General features: G+C 48.0%; 1 long non-coding RNA gene across 1 annotated transcript in view; it reads right to left on the bottom strand.

The window, feature by feature from the left end:
• Nucleotides 1–371: 371 nt before the first annotated feature.
• The window catches only part of LOC111749344 (uncharacterized), a 63,549-nt gene continuing 45,000 nt past the window's right edge, over nucleotides 372–18,920 (bottom strand). The window contains exons 3-4 of the long non-coding RNA XR_010319502.1: nucleotides 9,653–9,871; nucleotides 372–9,198 (exon numbers count right to left, since the gene is read on the bottom strand). This is a non-coding gene — a long non-coding RNA (uncharacterized LOC111749344). The remainder of the gene's footprint in view (nucleotides 9,199–9,652; nucleotides 9,872–18,920) is intronic.

The following is an 18,920-nucleotide window of genomic DNA, read 5'->3' as shown; positions in this document are numbered from 1 at the left end:
TTGCTGGGGCTTTCATGACGTGACAGATGTACTTCTCCTGTCACTGTCCCAGCCTCAAGACAAGCAAATGTCTTGAGGAGTCATTAGATTTAAATTACTTAGGAAAATGTCTCTGAAGTCAAAAGCTGTATGAACCAAGTACACATTTCTTGTTTTCACATCAGTGACCGTCTTATCCAAGAGTTAGATGTAACAACTTTAAAATGTGAAAGAGACAGCAATAATCTCCTAGTAATGATGCAACATCAGTGGGTGGGGTTGATCAAGCCCTAGGTACTGCCATATTATTTTTCTGACTTTAGATTCTCTGGGCTTTGCCTTAAGCAACATAGGAGCAATACATCTAGTTAAGACACTGAGCAGAGTATCAGTTTCAGGTTTTCTGTAGTCTTTTTTTTTTTGAACATTTTCTTGTGGTTTGAGTAAAATTTTACAGAGCTTATTACTTTCTCATTCAACAATTTATGCATGTTTTGTTTCGTGACAGAAGCTGCAATCCCCTCAAACCCCAGTTCCTTCCTGGGTTCCCATTAGCCCGTCTTCCCCTCCCCTTCTTGCCTTCTGAATTTTGTTCTGGGGAAAATGCTGCCCTTTTGGTCTTGTGTGGTTGATTGTTCTGAGGAGCAGGTTCCTCAAGAGTGTTATTCACTTTAGGGGCCGGTCTATTGTTTGGCGGAAAGGTGATCTCCAGGAGTGGGTTCAGTTCCAGGTTTGAAGAGTATCTAAGGGCCATAGTTTCAGGGGTTCCAGCAGTCTCTATCAGACCAGTAAATCTGGTCTTTTTTATGAATTTGAATTTTGTTTTAGAGTTGTCTCCGACTCTGTCCAGGACCTTCTATTATGGTCCCAATCAGAGTGGTTGGTAGTGGTAGCCAGATGCCATCTAGTTCTGGTCTCAGGCTAGTGGAAGCTTTGGTTCGTGTGGTCCATTAGTCCTTTTGACTGTTTCCTTGAATCTTTGATTTTCTTCACTCTTCTTTGCTCCAGACAGAAAGAGATCAATAGTTGTATCTTAGATGGCTGTTCAGAAGCTTTTAAGACCCCAGTTGCTACTCACCAAAGTAGGATGTAGGACCTTGTCTTTATGGACTGTTATACCAATTGACCTAGATGTCCCCTGAAACTATGGTCCTAAGCCCTCAAGCCCCATGACTCAGTCCCTCAAGGAGTTTGGTTATGGCTAAAAAGTTTCCATAACTTTGCCTCCTGTGTGCTCTACTGTAGACATTGATATGTTGGCAGCACATACATGTATGTATATGCTCGTGGGTGTACTCCCACACTTGTTCAGCTTACATATCTACCTATATATCCACTGTTCAACTATTGTTTGTTGTTACGTTATTGCGGAATTGTGTATTTACCTGCCAGTGCCTTCCTTTGCCTTGGTCACATGTTGCTGACCTCCCCTTATTGTGTAATGCCTTTCCCTTTACCCAAGTTAATATGTGTCTACTATTTAGTAAGAGATTTTCCCTCCCTCCTGTTCCCATCCCTGGTAACCATCAAAGAATATTTCTTTCTGTGTGTAAACCTTTTCTTGACTTTTTATAATACTGATCTCACATAATATTTGTCTTTTTGTGATTGACTTATTTCACTTAGCATAATGTCCTCTAGGTTTATCCATGTTGTGAGATATTTTGCGGAGTCACTGTTATTCTTTAATGTTGCCTAGTATTCCATTGTGTGTATGTATCATAGTTTGATTATCCATTCGGCCAATGATGGGCACTTAGGTTGCTTTTTCTGTAGTCTTAACAGACCTGGATTTGCTCTTGATTTCTACCTAGAATTTACTTTCTTCAATTCTTTTTTGAAGATCGTTTGTACTTAACCTTATTTTCCATTTACTGGGAAGCAAGACAAATCTTTTGCTTCCATTTTTACTTTTTACTCATTTCTCAGCATTTTTGTGGAGCTCTCCCCCACACTCCCCCACCAATGATGAAATCTTTAATTAACATTTTTTTAGTCATCAGGATTTTCTAGCGCTAATGATGCCTGGGAGCCCTGGTGGTGCAGTGGTTAAGAGCTCAGCTGCTAACCAAAATGTCGGCAGTTTGCAGCCACCAACCGATCCCTGAAAATCCTAAGGGGAAGTTCTACTCTGTCCTTTAGGCTCACTATGAGTCAGAATGGATGCGATGGCAATGGGTTTGTTTCGGTTTCGGGCTTAATGATGCCTGAGGAGCCTGTCAATAGCAACACAAATCCACATACGAACATTAAATCCCTGGTACTGGAGTTGTTTACTCTGGGCCTTGCTGGCCAGCTCTTCGTGTTCCTTCATCTATCTGAATCAATGTGGGCTGCCAGCTTTTGTAGAGTCAATATTTGTGTTTCAATCAAGCCAAGTCTCTTTGGAGTTCATCCTTCTTTACTCTTCCAGTGAGAAATATCAAGACCCTGCCCTTTCCTGTAGTTTTAGGGAATGTCATGTCCTCATCCTCCTATTCCAAAGAAGGAATCAAATGGGACTTACTGTTTCCATGTCAATCTAGCAGTTTCACTTCTATTACATTAGCCTTCAGCAACCCATGCTAAGTCTCGTGAGTCAAATCTTAATTTAGATTTTGAAAGCCACGGTTCAAAATATAAAATACCCTGCTGTATTAGACAGGGCTTGCTTTGGAATATACATGTGGAAAATTCTGTTGCAGTGGCTTATCCAAAATTTTAAAAAATCTTCTCAACAAGTCCAGAGGTAGGCTGGTGCAGCAGCTGTGCAAAGTCATTGCTGAAAGTTTGCTTGCCCAGAAAGCAACTCTGGGATGGAGAATGCACACAGGGAGTTTACTAATGAGCGCTCTTGGGATCAATCCCTATGGGATAATGGAAGGAAGCAGGATTGGACAGAGAACAAGTTGGGCTGTGGTGCCGTCACAAGAGGACCTCAGCCAATCACATGAGATCTGAAGCTGTGATGGTTTTTCAGAATTTTTCTGAGTTGGGGCAAGGGAACAGGCCTTTATATTTCCTCAAAAGCCAGTCACTGGACATGGGTTGCCCACCAGGAAGGAGGCATGACCTTGGGAGGGGTGCCATCTTCAGCTGAGCGTAATCCCCAGAGAAGGCTCACAGCTGAAGGCTATCAACTGGCCACCCTCCCAGCAGTGGGGGGTAACAGACTCCAGTCCTGAAGGGGATCTCAGTAGAGAAGGTCAGTGCCCACCACAGTCGTCATGTCCTAGGCTCCTTCTACCTTTCTGAGCTGCCACTCTTAGCATTTGGCTTTCACGCTCACAGTTGCTTCATGCTCTCAAGATGACTATTTCACCCCTTGCCTTATTTCTGCACTCGAGGCAGAAATAAGAAGGATGTAAAAAGGAAGAGGAGGTAGCACCTATATTAAGAAAGGAATGATCTCCCAGAGATGTCCACCAATCTTCTGTTCACATTTCACTGGCCACAACTTGTCACATGGCTATTTCTAGATGCAAGAGCTGACGGGAAATGTATGTTTTAGGCAGACACATTGCTGCCTCGATGAAAGTCAGAATTCAGAGTTTTGATTTTCAAGAAAAAGAAGAGAATGGAGATTGGAATTAGCAACTAGCAGTACTCCCACACCATCTGATTTTCAAAAATAGTTCACTCTCTTTGACAAGAAGTTGGCAATTTCCTATAAACCTCAAGGATTTTTTTCCCTAATTTCTTCCCAGAAGCCACTTCGCTATCTTAATCACACATTAGTTGTACTACTTCCTTCTGTAGCCACGGCAGGTTAGGATTCCTTTTCTAGTTGTCATGATTATCCCAAAAGAGTAAACCTTAAACTTCTTTCTTACTGATTCATCATTTCTCTCTTTTGCCCTTTTTCTCTCTGACACAGGCACAGGAACACCTGGTTTTACTCTTCCCATGTTTTTGAGAATAGAGTGATAGTAACTAAGTGCCCTCATTTTATCCAGTCTAAAATCATCATTGTATCCTTGTCAGTGTGGGATCAAACTAAAGTGCATCTAGAGATAAAAGAGGAACCATTGGCAAAATGGGTACACAGAGGATAGAGGTATAGCAAATCCAAGGGAGGGAATCCAGCCAAAGTAGAATGGACTAGGAGAAAGGTTGCCAGGTTTGGCAAATAAAAATACAGGACACCTAGTTAAATTTTAATTTCACATAACTAACAAATAATTTTAGTATAAGTATTTCCCAAATATTGTATGGGACACACTGATACTAAATATTTATTTGTTGTTTATCTGAAACTAAAATTTAACTAATTACCCTGTGTTTTATCTGGCAACCCTGACCAGGAGGAATAGTGTCCTCACAGAGCTCGATACTCCTACTGTACCCACTTCTCTAACTACTGACTTCACCTACTCCCCTGGAGCTTTCCCATAAATGTCTAGCCTGAGAACTACTGTCCAGTATGTTTGGAGACTCATCAAGACAGCTAAAGCTGAAGCATTCTTTGCAAAAACTTACATTTTTTATTATTTCCTAGAACGCAGACCCCCTTGTGCATGTAGATGAGCTTCAAGTGGGTCTCTGAATCCACTGAAATTGTGGCCTTATATTGTTTTCATTTATTTCTATTCATTCATTCATTCATCCTTTCATTTAGTCATCTGACAAACATTTACGGCTCCTTACTGTATTAAAGGCACTAAACAAGGTCCAGAGAAAAAAGTCAAATAAGAGTCCCTTCATTCAAGACGCCCATGTTATATTTGACATAACCTACTCTCGGGTGTAGTTAATGGTGGTGTGCCAGGGACCCTCGGTCAATCCTACAGACACGGATGGAGACTTTGCTGCCAATTTGCCAGGGTATAAGTCTGTCCTTTCTGAGGATATGGATTCAGAAAACTTGATAGGAGAATGCAATGCTTCAAAGGTTAGGCCACACCATTGCATTGAGTACTGAAGGGAGCATGAAATGAGGGGTATTCTGCTATCTTGCATTATTAGATCATGAGACTTTTCCATGCTTGCTACTGTGTACCAAGCACTCTAAGAGGACAGAAGCCCAAATGAGAAGCAAAGAATTGTAATTGGAGGTTTTCACTGTCAAGCACTGTGAATGAACAAGAAAGGGAGAGAAGTAGTTAGAAGGTCTTTTCCACAGGACTTGATCACAGAGAAACTTCTTAACCTGCCTCTCCAAAGACAGGGATTGGGGAGGGAGTACGATGGTCTCTAGTCTCTACCCTTTGAAACAGCTGAACAGTTTAAGGAAAAAACCTCACAGAGATGCTGCGAAAACAGTGCCAATTATTCGTGAGATGAAGGGCTTTGCTGAAGTACTCTCACAACTAATGTCTTACTCTATCGTTGACCTTGGACCAGCAAAGAAAACAGCTAATATCAACCTTCCTTTTTTATACCTCTCCCCTAAGAACTCAGAATGAAGAACTAACCACTTCTCCCCAGCCTCTAGAAAGAAAGGAACACATCTTAGACATGTATTCTACTCCTGAGGGATGCTGTTTTCTTTTATTTTGAAGTTTCTGGTGATTAGAGTTGAGAGAGAGAAAGAGAAGACAGATTCAAAGATCCCAGATTTATCTTAAAAACACACCCCATAGCTAGAATGCTCCTCAGAATCAAGGATGGCGAGACTTGTCTCACGTACATTGAACATATTATCAGGAGGTTCCAGTCCTTCTGGATTCGACAGGACTTGTAAAACATACTACAGAAAATCTCTACCCTTAGGTATAGGCCAAGGGCTCCTCTTTTCAGGATCTGTGCCTCAGGGGACCCATGCTTTGGAGGGCTTCCTTGAAATTTTCTGTCCCCCTCTTGTAGGTGTGGCAGTACCATTGGCGCGGGATGCCCAGAGCCCAGACTGGGATCCACACGGACCTTGTTGCCTGTTCTGTCCTTTGGAGCACTCTCTAATTTTCTGCCTCATGGATAGGGTTCACCAGATGCCCCAAGAAACTCTGGCCAATATATCCATGGGGTTGTCCCAGAGCTTCTGGGCTAGGCCCTGGATCTACAATAGCAGTCTGGTGAGCAGATTACTTCTGATGGCATAAGCAGTACTTCTTGTGGGGGATCACATGAGATTGGAATAAATTCACAGTTGGGGGAAAAGGTAATTAGTCAGCTCCACTAGCCAGCAGAGCTCAGGACAGAAGTGGCTCCTGTCCTGGCATAAATGGGCCATTGACTTTGAATATCTTTTCCCCCTGCAGGGACCTGTGATGGCTTATTCCAGGAGAATAGGCCCTTGATGGCAGACTGCAACCATTTCGGCAGTGCAGTAGAGAGGTGGGTGTTTGATATTTGATACCGCTTTGCCTACTAAACAGGGTCCTCACCTACCACATCAAGGGCAAAAGGACTGGTGGCTCCACTCAGGTCATCCAGCCACCCGTGACGGGTCCAAGGATAACGGGTACCTCCCAGTCCTTACAACCAAAAGCATTCGGGGCCCATGGTCCATCTACAGAACCCACCCACATGTACGCTCTAGGCAACAGGGACACGCTTTCCTCACAGACACTTGGGGAAACTTTCTCAGCCCCCTGCCTTGTTCACAGCATGACTCCCTACTGGAACCAGATACCAGTACCTACAACAATCACCTCTGACCCTCTAAGATTGTAGGACAGAGCTTGTACCACACACTACATGATGAGCTACCTGGATACATGAGCTGAATCCACACAAGAAAAGTGAATGGACTCCTAGACTGATATATCTCATAACAGCTCTAGCCATCTGGTGACAGGACATCTGAGCTTCAAAGGCGAAAATAATCCAGCTAGCTCACTCAAGCAACCCATTTGGGCATATCAAAACAAAACAAACCAAGAAGCTAGAACACGGAAAGCAAAAAATCTTGTGAGTGGGTCACTAGGGGTAATAGTGAGTGGTGCTACTCCCATTTCTCCCCTTGATTCTTGGACCCATGAATCCTGGCTATGGGAGATACAACACTGTATACTGGATGTTGATTTAGAGCATATACAGCCACTAGGTGAACACTGCCCCAACCCTGCAAGGTATTGCCACCTAGCTGGCACTGTAATTGTGTCTTTAGGAGTCCATTCCATCATTCTATCAAGCCAGCTACTTCAGGATGATGGGGAACATGGTAAGACCAGTGAATTCCACGAGCATGGGCCCACTGTTGTATTTCATTTGCTGTGAAGTAAGTCCCTTGATTCAAGGAAATGCATGCGGGATACTATGATGGTGGATAAGGCGTTCTCTGAGCGCATCGGTGACAGTTTTGGCAGAAGCATTGCATGCAGAGGAAGCAAATCCATATGCAGAGTAAGTGTCTATTCCCCTGAGCACCAAATGCTGCGCTTTCCATGATGGAAGTGGGCCAATGTAATCAGCCTGCCACCAGGTTTCTAGATAATCACTTTGAGGGATGGGGCCGAATAGGGGACTCAGTGTTGGTCTCCGCTGCTGCCAGATTGGGCACTTGGCAGTGGTTGTCGCCAAGTCTGCCTTGATGAGTAGAAGTTTATGTTGCTGGACCCATGCATAACCTCCATCCCTGCCATCATGGCCACTTTGTTCATGAGCAATGATGGAAGTACCTGGGAAAGGAGGATGAGTGGTTTCCATAAAACACGTCATCCTATCCACTTGATTGTTAAAGTCTTCATCTGCTGAGGTCACTCTTTAGTGAGCATTCACATAAGACACAAATATCTTCACTTCTTTGGCCCATTCAAAGTGGTCTATCCACATACCTCTTCCCCACAGATCCTTATCTCCAGTTTCCCAATCATGTTCCTTCCAAGAACTTGACAATCCAGCTAAACCACTGGCCACAGCCCATGAATCAGTATACATACAATCGCTCAAATGGATATTTCTCCTTCCAAGCAAAGTGAACACCCAGGTGCACTGCTCGAAGCTCTGCCCATTGGGAGGATTTCCCTTCACCACTGTCCTTCAGGGAGGTCCCAGCAAGGGGCTGTAGTGCTGCCTCTCTCCATTTTCAACTAGTGCCTGCATATTGCACAGAGCCATCTGTAAACCAGGCACGAGTTTTCCCATCTTCAGTCACCTGATCATAAGGAACACCCCATGAGGCCACAGGTGCAGACTGGGAGATGAAAGGTAATGTGAGAGGAGTGGAGACCATGGGATTTGGGCCATTTCCTCATGCTACTTACTTGTGCCTTCAGGTCCTGCTCAGGCCCAATCTTGTATATACTGCTTCAATTAATGATGGAGTGCTGCTGGGCAAGTCCAACTTTATGACTCTGTGGGTCAAACAACATCCAGTTCATAATGAGAAGCTCAGGCCACGTGGTGACTCGGTGGCCCACGTTTAAGTCTCTACTAAGGCCCAGTAACAAGCCAAAAGCTGTTTCTCAAAAAGAGAGTAGTTATCTGCAGAGGATGGTAGGGCTCTGCTCCAAAATCCTACAGATCAGTGCTGTGATTCACCGCGGGGGGCCTGTTCTTCAAAACGAGGATGAAGAAAAAGGCATTGGCCAGATTAATGGCTGGGTACCAGGTACCAGGAGGTGTGTGAATTTGCAGTTCACTCCTCCAAGGAAACTCCTCTTCCAACTGATTGGCTGCTCACATCCGATCACAAAATGGAGGCTGATTACATAATTTCTGCCAAACCCCTGAGAATCATCGCCTAACCAAATTGACACATAACATTAATCATCACAGTGGTGATGAAAATGTTCTGAAGTAGATACTGATGATGGTTGAATAAGATTGTAAAAGTACATAAAGCCACTATGCTACATACTTTAAAACTACTATAACATTTTATTCTATGAGAAATGTACCTGTTAAAATGGTATAAAATATGAAGTATAAAGGGATCTGGAAAAATACTACGAGAAAACCAAAAAAATTCCGACTCAGGTGAGTTGAAAAAAAGGTGTGGCTCTGGAGGTGAAGTTCCCTAGCTGTGAATGAGGCGTGGCTGTGGAGGAGGTGCAGCAAATGACTCAACCTCTGGTGACCGAGGCACAGCTGGAGATGGGGGACCTGGCGCTCTGTAGAGCTCTGATGTTGAGCAGAAGCAGGATCGACTTCAGGAAGTGGCCTGGGAGCCATTTCTGGAGGTGGCCCAGGATTCAAACCTACCCCTCCAGCTGTCTGTCCATCTGATGTTGGTGACGGAATAGTTGGTGCACTATGGAGCTCCAGTGTTAGTGCAAGGGCAGGATCAATATCAGCAGGTGGTCTGGGAGCTGGTCCTGAAAAGGATCCATGAGGTCCCTGTCCCCAGGAGGTCACAATCTGTAGGGGAGACACGAAGATGGATGAAAGAATGGAAACAAATACATGCAAAGAGAAAAGCATATTTTATAGAGAAAATAAGGTGCTGTGAGATAAGGCTGGTGTGTGGTCCAAAAGACCTCATTACAGTGACATTTATGTGTGACCAGAATGACAGGAGGGACCAGCCCTGCATGAGTCTGGGGACAGTGTACCAGGGAGAAGACAAAGCTGGTGCAGAGACTGGGAGGCAGATGTGAGTTTGTCCAGAGTGGCGGTTGAAATGCAGCCAGTATGGCTAGAGGGAACTGAGGAGGAGAGGAGGCAGGAAGGAGGAGGACAGGTCCAGGACTCATGACCTGGTGTGCTGGAGGAGTTATCTCCTGCTCTGTGATAACAACACCCCCAAAATTAATGACTCACAACACAACACAGCACACAGTCTCCGTGTGCCAGGAATCCAGGTGTGGCTTACCTGGTGCCTGCCCCAAGTTCTCAGGACCCTGTGGTTGTGGTCTCAACTGAGTCTTGATTGGGGAGATCTGCTCCTTAGTCACTTCCATGTTATGAGCAGGACTCTGTGAGCTGTTGGTCTGGGGGGCCTCACTCCCTCTCTGTCTGTTGATCAGGACCCTCCCTCAGGTCTTTGTCACATAAGTCTCTCCATGGGCAGGTCATACATCACAGCTCCTTCCTGGGCAAAGAGAGAGAGATAAATGAGAAAGAAGGAGAGAGAATAAAAGAGAACCAAGAAACATTGCCACAAACGGGGCCATTATGAGTTGAAATCAACTCAGTGGCACCTAACAACAACAATCTTGAGAAGCAAGTCCCTGAGTCCAATCCAAAGTGGGGGAGGATGTGGAGACCAGGAGGTAGGATTGTTGGAAGACAATGTGCAGGCTGTTCACCCCCTACTCTGAGATGAGACACTGGGTCAGATTCTATATAATTGGAGTTACTGAAGGGTTTTATGCACAGGGTGACAATATCTGACGTTCATTTAATTCCAACCCCATCCTAGTGCAGATTGGGAAATGAGACCAAGAGTGGAAGTGACTTTCCCAAGCTCACAGCACCAGACCCCAGCCCTGTTTGGAGATGTACTCCATGCTGCTTCCCATGCCTGCTTGAAATTCTTCCATCTCTAAGTTTGTGCATTAGGTACAGGGGCAGATTATCCAATAGGCAAGGTAAGCATGGTGGTGAACACCACATCTTTGATGTGGCAAAACCAATGTGAAATTGTTCACTAAAGATTAGAAAGTAAGCACAAGTAGACCTGTGCTCACCTTGCTTACAGGGTCATCTGACCCCCATCAGGGACTGTATATTTGAAAAGAGGCTTTGATTCTATAGGAAGGTGCTGTGGGGTTGGGAGAGGCAGGTGCCAGTCATACCTAGAAGCAGAGTACTAGATGCAATGAAGAAATATAAAAAGGTGAAAATGTTCATTACAGATGATCTGGTAAGCAGGTAAGCCGTGTGCTTACCTTGCCTAATAGATAATCCACCCCTGATTAGCTACAGGTAACGACAGCCCGCAGGATCAGTAGGTGTTACCTCACATATCCCTGCTGAGGTTCCTAGGAAGAAGACGCTAGAATGATCCCTATTGTGTGGGTAGGGGCACTGGCGAGGCTCTGAAAACTACAAAGACTTGTCCAGAGTCACAAACTGGTTGAGAGGGATGAGCTTTGTCTGAATCCAGCTCTGTCTGCTCAAAGCTGGGGCCCTGGATACGCCCAGGCCTTCCCCAGGTTCTGGGGGCAGGCGACGGCTGTGTTGGTGTCACTGTGTACAGTTATGGAGATGGCATGGGGACAGGCGAGCATTCAGCAACACAGAGAGGACTTTGGGGAGGTCTTAACTGACATCAGGTCCAAGTCAGGAGGCCAGGACGTGACCTCACTTCCTTGACAACAGACTACATAGAACTTGTAACCCTGGTGATCAGCCCCCTATCCAGCTCACTTGAGTGGGGACACTCAAACTAGGAACATGTTTTCTTATTGTCTCTCATCTTCCCTTGTATCAAAGCTTGAGAGACGCAGGAGTTCGACACTTTCGCCAAGGCTGAGACATGGTCTCGTCCCCCAACCACGGAAGCTCAGGCCATTCACCAAAAAGAATCCAAAGGTAACACAGGATGGTCCAGGGCTGCCAATACAGGCAAGGCCACCACTGTGATCCCACCTGGGCAGATCCACACCCATCCCCAAGGTCATACCATCCCCCAGGCCATGCCAGCCCTTGTCCTCATGGGGTTCCTGGTAATGGGGGCTGGGAGGAAATGCGGACAGAACTGATGAGGCAGAAAGTTGTTGGCTGAGGCAGGGTCCATTTGGGAGAGAGATGGGGGGGTCAGGGAAGGAGGCGCCATGTGATCTGGGGAGATGTGGGAGAGGAGGAGTGATAATGAGGATGATGAAAATGGGGCTGCTGCTTCAGGACTAGCACACCTGGAGGGCAACCCCTAGGTCCACCCCCACGGTCTCTCACCATACTGGCTTCATGGGGCTGAGTCTGACCGTGGCTGGGACTAGTCCATCAGGTTCAGTGCCTTGGGGAGGCTGGGGGCTGGGCTGGCAAATGTGGAGGCCTCTTTCACTTTCCTGCCCTGACCACCCCGATAACACAGAACACTGGGATATAAGTCTACCCAGGGGTTCCAGTTCAGACCAGGCCTTCGGGAGGGACTCTCGGGGTCACAGGCTGAGTGAGCACTCTCGCCTGGGCCTTCGCAGAGATCCAGCTAACCCTGAGTGTGGCAGTCAACGTGCAGCCCCAGCTGCAGGCATTGCCAGGGCTACTGCTGACCCTGTGCCAGCCCAGCTTCTGCCAGATCCTGCTGCAATAGTCAGAGGTTGATTTTTCTATCCATGGACTTGGTCAGGGCTGGATGGTGCAGCCCACAGGCTGACCCATCCAGCATGTGGGAACTGGGAGCTCCTCGGAGGCACAGGGTTGAGGGGCAGAGAGGGAAGCAGGCAGCTCGGAGGGGGTCTTGATGTCTCCCTGGCCACTGCTGGCACTGTCTCTGCAGAACTGCCCGCAGGAGATCCCCAAGGAGAAGGAGAATGGCGTCATCTACTCGGTCTACCCCAGGAAAGGGGCCAGGAAGGGCTGGCACAGGTTCTGGGTGAGTGCGGGGGAAGGGGAGTGGCATCCCCACCCAGGGACCTGAGACGACCAGAGGGGCCCGGGCCCCAGAAACCACCCTGTAGGCCTCAGGTCCTTCCCAGGACTTTCCGTCTCGAGGGCCCCCAGTCCCCTCCCAAAGGAATCCATCTTCCTCCGCTCCCCGCTGCTCCCCCTGCCCTGGCCAGCTACAAAGTCACTCTTCCCATATTTGTAGGAATATCAGGAACCAGTTTTTTTACTGTCCTCACTTAAGTCCATGTGTCTTTTGCATGTTACTGCTGTTTGAGTGTTTAACTTCCAACCCCAGGGCCCAGGCAGCAGTAGGCTGGACTGTCCTTCCACACCTTCTCCCAGCTTCACACATCATCACACTTAGCAGGCTTCTTTTACCATAAAGTGCGGGGTTCAGACTATGACACACCGTTTTCTACAACCTGCAGTCTCCGGAACACATCACATGACCCCTTCAGATCAGGGGCTATATCCTGACTTGCTGCAGAATATTCCAGAAGGGAGGCCTATCCCCACAGGGACTGAGCCTCTCACTGCTACTGGCCGTGCACTGATTCCTTCTGCTGCCCTTTCAGCAGGGCTGCAGGAACGCTTACGTGTGTCCTCATACAGTGACCCACCCAGGACAGACCCCCAAGAGTGGCATGCTGGGGGAAGGATGTGCACATTTCAAGTTAGGATCGCTAGAGCCAGACTCTTTGCCAAAACAGTGGTCGCAGTCCCGGGGCCGAGCAGCTTGTGATGCTGGCTGCGTCTCTGCATCAAGCCTGTTTCAGGTGTTATGGTTCTTCTCCATTTTGCCAGTCGGCTGTCAGGGTGGCCTATAGAACTGCAGGGTGGTTTTGAGGCGTTTGTTGTCCTTGAGAAACTGAGCCACCTCTCAATCCTTTACCAACCATTCACATTTGTCCTCCTTGAGCCATCTGGTCAGATCCTCAGTTCTCCAGGATCTCCAGCCTCTCACCCTTGGCTGGATCTCGGTGTTCCACAGCTTCGGGTTCTCAAAAACCCCTTTAATGCACAGAAAGAAAAATCCCTGTCTTGCTTATCTCATGGGTGTGTCCGCTCTGTGCATTGTCTGCAACTGGGAGGGAGTGAGCTTCCACCAGATGTTCCCCTCTGAGTCAGGAGCAGAGCAACCCTCAGTTAGCAGAGAAGAAACATCAGGGAAACCTAGTGTCACACAGTTCCGGGTTCTGACCAGGTGACTTCGAGCAGACACTGGATATCACCAAGCCTCTGTTTTCACATCTCTGGAATGGGCTGTTTTGTGAGGACGCACTGGGATACTGTTCTTTCTACAGGGAGATACCATGGTTACTTAGTTAATAAAATCATTTCAGGTTTCTAATGCTTTTAATCATCTCCCAGCTCCAATTCTGCCTGGAAAGCTGAGCCCCACCTCCTGAGACAGGTCACCGAGGGACAGGGAATTCCTGGTCCAGCTCCAGGCCCCCAACCCTCCTGGTGGTTCATGGGGCTGCCTCTGACAATATGTCCCCACTCTGTCCCACTCCAGTGTGTCTGTAGTTCAGATGAGGACCTGGATGAGGCCTGAGTGATGAAAACCTTCAAGGCAGGCTTGCTGGAGAAGCTGGTGGAGTACCTGGTGCCCGCCTACCTAAAGGGTGACATCTCCTACATCAAAACCTTTCTGGGAGCCTACAGAACCTACGCCACCACCCAGCAGGTCCTAGACCAGCTGCTCCAAAGGTGAGCACCCCGCCTTCCACAACCCAACGGGGACTCTACCTCCTACCAATTTTGAGTCTGGAGAATGTCACTTCACCACTCAGAGCCTCAGTTTTCTCCCCTGAGAAGTAGGGTGGTAAATGTCCAATCAACTAGAATTACTGTCAGGACCACATGGGATAAGCCATGGAAAGTACGTACCCGGAGCCCAGCTCTATGGTAAAGGGTGCTGGAAGGGCTGTTATGTTCATGTTTATTATTTTCCTTTCTCCCATGAAGAAGCTGTCTACCTCACCCCTTATTGACTACATGCCCTTTAGCAAACCTACTTCCCGTTTGTAAAGGGGAGGTGGAGATTCCATTTAGTGGGTGCTTGATATAACCAGGACAGGGATCCCTGGATGCTTATAGAGGGGCCCCAAGACTCTCAGATACCTGGGAAGGTGCTGGTTTGGTTCACTTATTCACCAATCATCCATCAAGCCCCTACCGTTGCAGATGCTGCTCTCGGTATTTAGCACTCTTCAGTGAACAAAGCAGATAGGAAGCCCTGCCCTCTTGGGCCTCCAGTCCAAGAGTCAAACAGGAACACTAGACATCTTAAGCAAGTAGTGCCCACAGTGCATTAGATGTGACACTCTCACACCACCTCTAGGTATGGATGTAACCACCCCTATTCTGCTGAGTATGGTGAGCCCCAGGAGCAGCCGAAAGGGTGAGTGGACTTTGGATGAAGGAGGGACTCCTATCACTACAGAAGGGTGGAGGTTTTAGGGGGGCTGTGTCTGGATTGGGGGAAACACTGGTGGCGTAGTGGTTTACTGCTATGGCTGCTAACCAAAGATTCTGCAGTTCGAATTCACTAGGCGCTCCCTGGAAGCTCTACGGGGCAGTTCTACTCCGTCCTATAGGGTCGCTATGAGTTGGAATCGACTCGATGGCACTGGGTTCGGTTTTGGATTTTGGTATCTGGATTAGCGTTGGCAGACCCGGGGCCCCACGCATCTGGATTCTAGTATAGGCATGAGTTTAGGGGTGCCCTCTAAAGGATGTAAACAGTCAGAGAGAACTGGGAGTGGAACCTGGGCATCCTGGGGAGCAGAGGGGAGGCTCAAGGCACAGAGAGGTCCCTGAGACAATTCATCCTCCCACGATTCCCTCATGTCACCGGTTGCCCCGTCCTCTGTTTGGGGCCCAAAACAGGAGGTCTGGGGGGACAGAGGGTGGAGAAAATTGCTCCCAAATCCCAATCACCAGTCACGGGTGCTCAGCTGCATGTGGGACCCCTGTCCCGGGGAGAACAGTGTCTGTGGGAGAAGAGACCCTCACACACATGCAGAGAACTAGGCAGCACGCTGGTGCACAAGCTCAGAGGAGGGCCTAAGGGCCTGCGCATCTGGGTCAGGGGACAAACTCCATGTGTCGCCCAGCATTAGATAATCCTGGACCACTACTGTGTGCCAGGCTGTGAGGTGAACATGCAGACACGCATCTCCGTGCCCTTAGAGGGTTACTGTCCAGTGGGGAGAGGGCCAGGGGACAGAAAGGAATGTAATTCAGGCTCCCCGAGGAGTAAGAGTCGGTCAGAACACTGATGGGGAGCTCCCTGGGACAAGGCTCTGTGCTAGCCTCCTGTCACTGACCAGACCTGCCACTGTCTGGGCAGCCAGAGGGCATGATGCAGGGTGCTGCTGACCTTTGGCAAGTCAGGGGCAGACAGAGGGATTGGACCCTTGCAGGGGTGTCCTGGGAGGGCAGTATGGTGGGAAAAGCCAGACCTCTGACCCTGCTCTTCACCACCCATCCCTAGCGCCATCTCCTTTATCCTGGGCACATGGCTGAAGGAATACTTGGAGGATTTCAATCAGCCCCCGGACTTCCCCTGTCTAAAGCTCGTGGTGGAGTATGTGCACGTGAACATGCCAGGCTCACATCTGGAGCATGATACCCAACTTCTCTTGGCACAGCTGGATCAAATGGAGGTCACTGAGGCAGAGCCAGAGGGTGAGGAAGACTGGGCATGACTGCCTGTGAGCTTCTGAGGGGCAGGGGGAAGACCCCCAGAGGCTGGGGTTGAGCCAGAGTTCAGAGTAACTTCAGAACCTCCTCTGGGGGACTACAGTCTGGGAAGACTTCCTGGGGTGGAAATCTTGGGAACCGGCTTCTCTTCGTGGCAGTGGGCTGTTTCCCATCACTGGGAAAGCATGAGGAAAGGCAGTCATGTTGGTGAACCTTTCTCCTCTTGCAGCTCTAGAGCCGGGGCCAGCGCCAACTGCAAAAGGAGCTCAAGGGCTAACTTTGCCCCAAGAACCGACTCCTGGACTATCTCCTGGGGTACATTCTGCTTCTGTAGCAGCACCAGAGCTCCACAGCACACCACCTATTATGTCATCAGCTCCAGCACTGGCACCAGATAGAGAGCTGGCTGAACGGGTGGATCCCTCTCCTGGGCCAACTCCAGAACTGGCTCCCAAACCACTGGCTGATGTCAATCCTGCTCCTGCTCCTGTTCCAACACTGGAGTCTGATGGAGCCCAGGTCTTCCCCCAGCTCCACCACCAGCATCAGATGGAGAGTCAGATGGAGAGGTGGATTCCCATCCGGAGCCACCTCCAGAACGGGATCCTGGACTGCCAGCTGACATCGATCCTGCTCCTGCTCCAAGACAGGAGGTCAACAGAGCAGCAGCTATTCCGTCATGAGCTTCAGCTCTGGCAGAAGATGGGTAACCCGCTGGAGGTTCACATTCTTAAGCGGGGCCACCGCCTTAGCCGGATCCTGGACCACCTGGTGATGTCCATCCTGATCCTGTACAGACACCGAAGCTCAGTAGAGCACCACCCATCCCATCAACAGATGGAGAGGCCTCAAGAGAGCTGGGTTTTTACCCTGGGCAACTTCCAGAACAGACTCAAGGACCACTTCCTCAGTCAGATCCTGCTCTTGCAGCAACACTGGAGCTGGGTACAACAACAGGTCCAACATCACCAAGTTCAGCACTGCCACCTGACAGACAGCCTGCTGAAAGATTGGATTATCTCCCTGGGCCAAGACCATAATGAGCTCCTGGACCACCTGCTGAGGTCCATCACAAGCCTGGACTAACACTGGAGCTCCAAAGATCACCATCACCAACTCCAAAACTGGTACCAAATGGAGAGTCAGCTGGAAGATCAGACTCTTATTCTGGCTTGTGGACCACTGGCTGATGTCAATCCTGCTCCTGTACCTGCAGCAACACCAGAGCTCACTGTAGACCAGAGCCCTCCATCTCGATCTCTGGCCGGGCACCAGGAGAAGAGCCTGCTGGAGGGCCCGATTCCCATCCTGGGCCACCTACAGAAATGGTTCCTCAGCCAACTGCTCTGGCACCAAAACTGGAAGTCCTTAGAGCACCAGCTCTTTCATCACCAGGTCCAGTAGTGGCACTAGACAAAGAGTCAGCTGGAGGGGTGGATTTCCATCCTGGGCCACCTACAACTGGCTCATGGACAAACAGCTGATATCAATCCCAATCCTACTCCAACAATGGAGCCCCATAGGCTATTAGGTTCTCCACCTCTAGCTCAGCCTCAGGCACCAGAGGCTGAGCCAATTGCCATACCTTCTCAACGGGAGCTCCTCATTCATGGCTAGGAAACATTAGCCTCAGAACCAGACATTTTCTTCTTCTCACCTCAGTAGGTATTTTTTTGCTTTTGTTGTAATATTTTTCCAGCTCAATTTATGCTTTAGAGTTTATACTATATTAACTGGTAGATTTCTCATTAAATAAAGTTTTGTTTAAATACCTTGAAAGTGTGTAATAGAGTGGCTTTACCTACTTTCACAATCCTATTCAACCATCACAAGTATCTACTCTAGAACACTTTCATCACCACTGTGATGGTTAGTGTTATCTGTCAACTTGGGGAGGCCATGATGCTCAGGGATTTGGCAAAAATTACGTAATCCTCCTCCATTTTGTGATCTGATGTGAGCAGCCAATCAGTTGGAAGAGAAGTTTTCTTGGGGATGTGGCCTGAAAATTAATATATCTTTGGGGGTGTGCAAACATTAATCTAGCCAATGCTTTTTTCTCTATCCATGTTTTAAAAGACCACCAGAAGCAGTCTTCCTTCAGCTGGTAAGGCCAGCAATACTCCTTCATTATTTTATCTCAGGGATACGTCAACTCTCAAGTTCCACAGGGAACTTGATCGCTTTTCCCTTCCAAAAGACGTCATACTGGTCCATTACATTAATGGCATTATGCTGACTGAACCTAGTTAAGAAAGAAGTATCAATACTCTAGACTTGTTGGTAAGATCTTTGCGGGTGGAAAATCATTCTGACAAAAATCTAGGTGCTTACATCTCAGTGAAATTTCTAGAGCTTCAGTGGTGTGGGGCATGTTGAGATATTCCTCCTAAAGTTAAGATAAGTTGATGTATCTGGCCCTTCCTACAACTAAAAAGGAGCCACAACACTTGTTGGGCCACTTCGGATTTTGGAGGTATCATATCCCTCATTTGGGTATGCTACTCCAGCCTATTTATCAATTGACTTGAAAAGCTGCTAGTATTGAGCAGTGCCCACAAGAGAAAGCTTTGCAACAGGTTCAGGCTGGTATCCAAGCTGCTCTGCCAATTGGGCCATATGATATGGCAGAGCCAATGGTTCTGGAAGTGTCAGTCGCAGATAGAGATGCTGTTTGGAGTCTTTGGCAGGCTGCTATTGGTGAATCACAGGGCAGATCATTAGGATTTTAGAGCAAAGCCCTGCCATCCTCTGCATTTAACTACTCTTAGACAAACAGCTTTTGGCTTGTTACGGGGCCTTAGTAGAGACTGAACATTTAACCATGGGACATCAAGTCACCATGTGCCTGAGCTGCCCATCATGAACTGGGTGTT

The sequence above is a fragment of the Loxodonta africana genome, chromosome 27 (assembly GCF_030014295.1).
Source record: "Loxodonta africana isolate mLoxAfr1 chromosome 27, mLoxAfr1.hap2, whole genome shotgun sequence".
Classification (NCBI taxonomy): Eukaryota; Metazoa; Chordata; class Mammalia; order Proboscidea; family Elephantidae; genus Loxodonta; species Loxodonta africana.
This window is presented reverse-complemented; position numbering and strand designations above follow the sequence as displayed.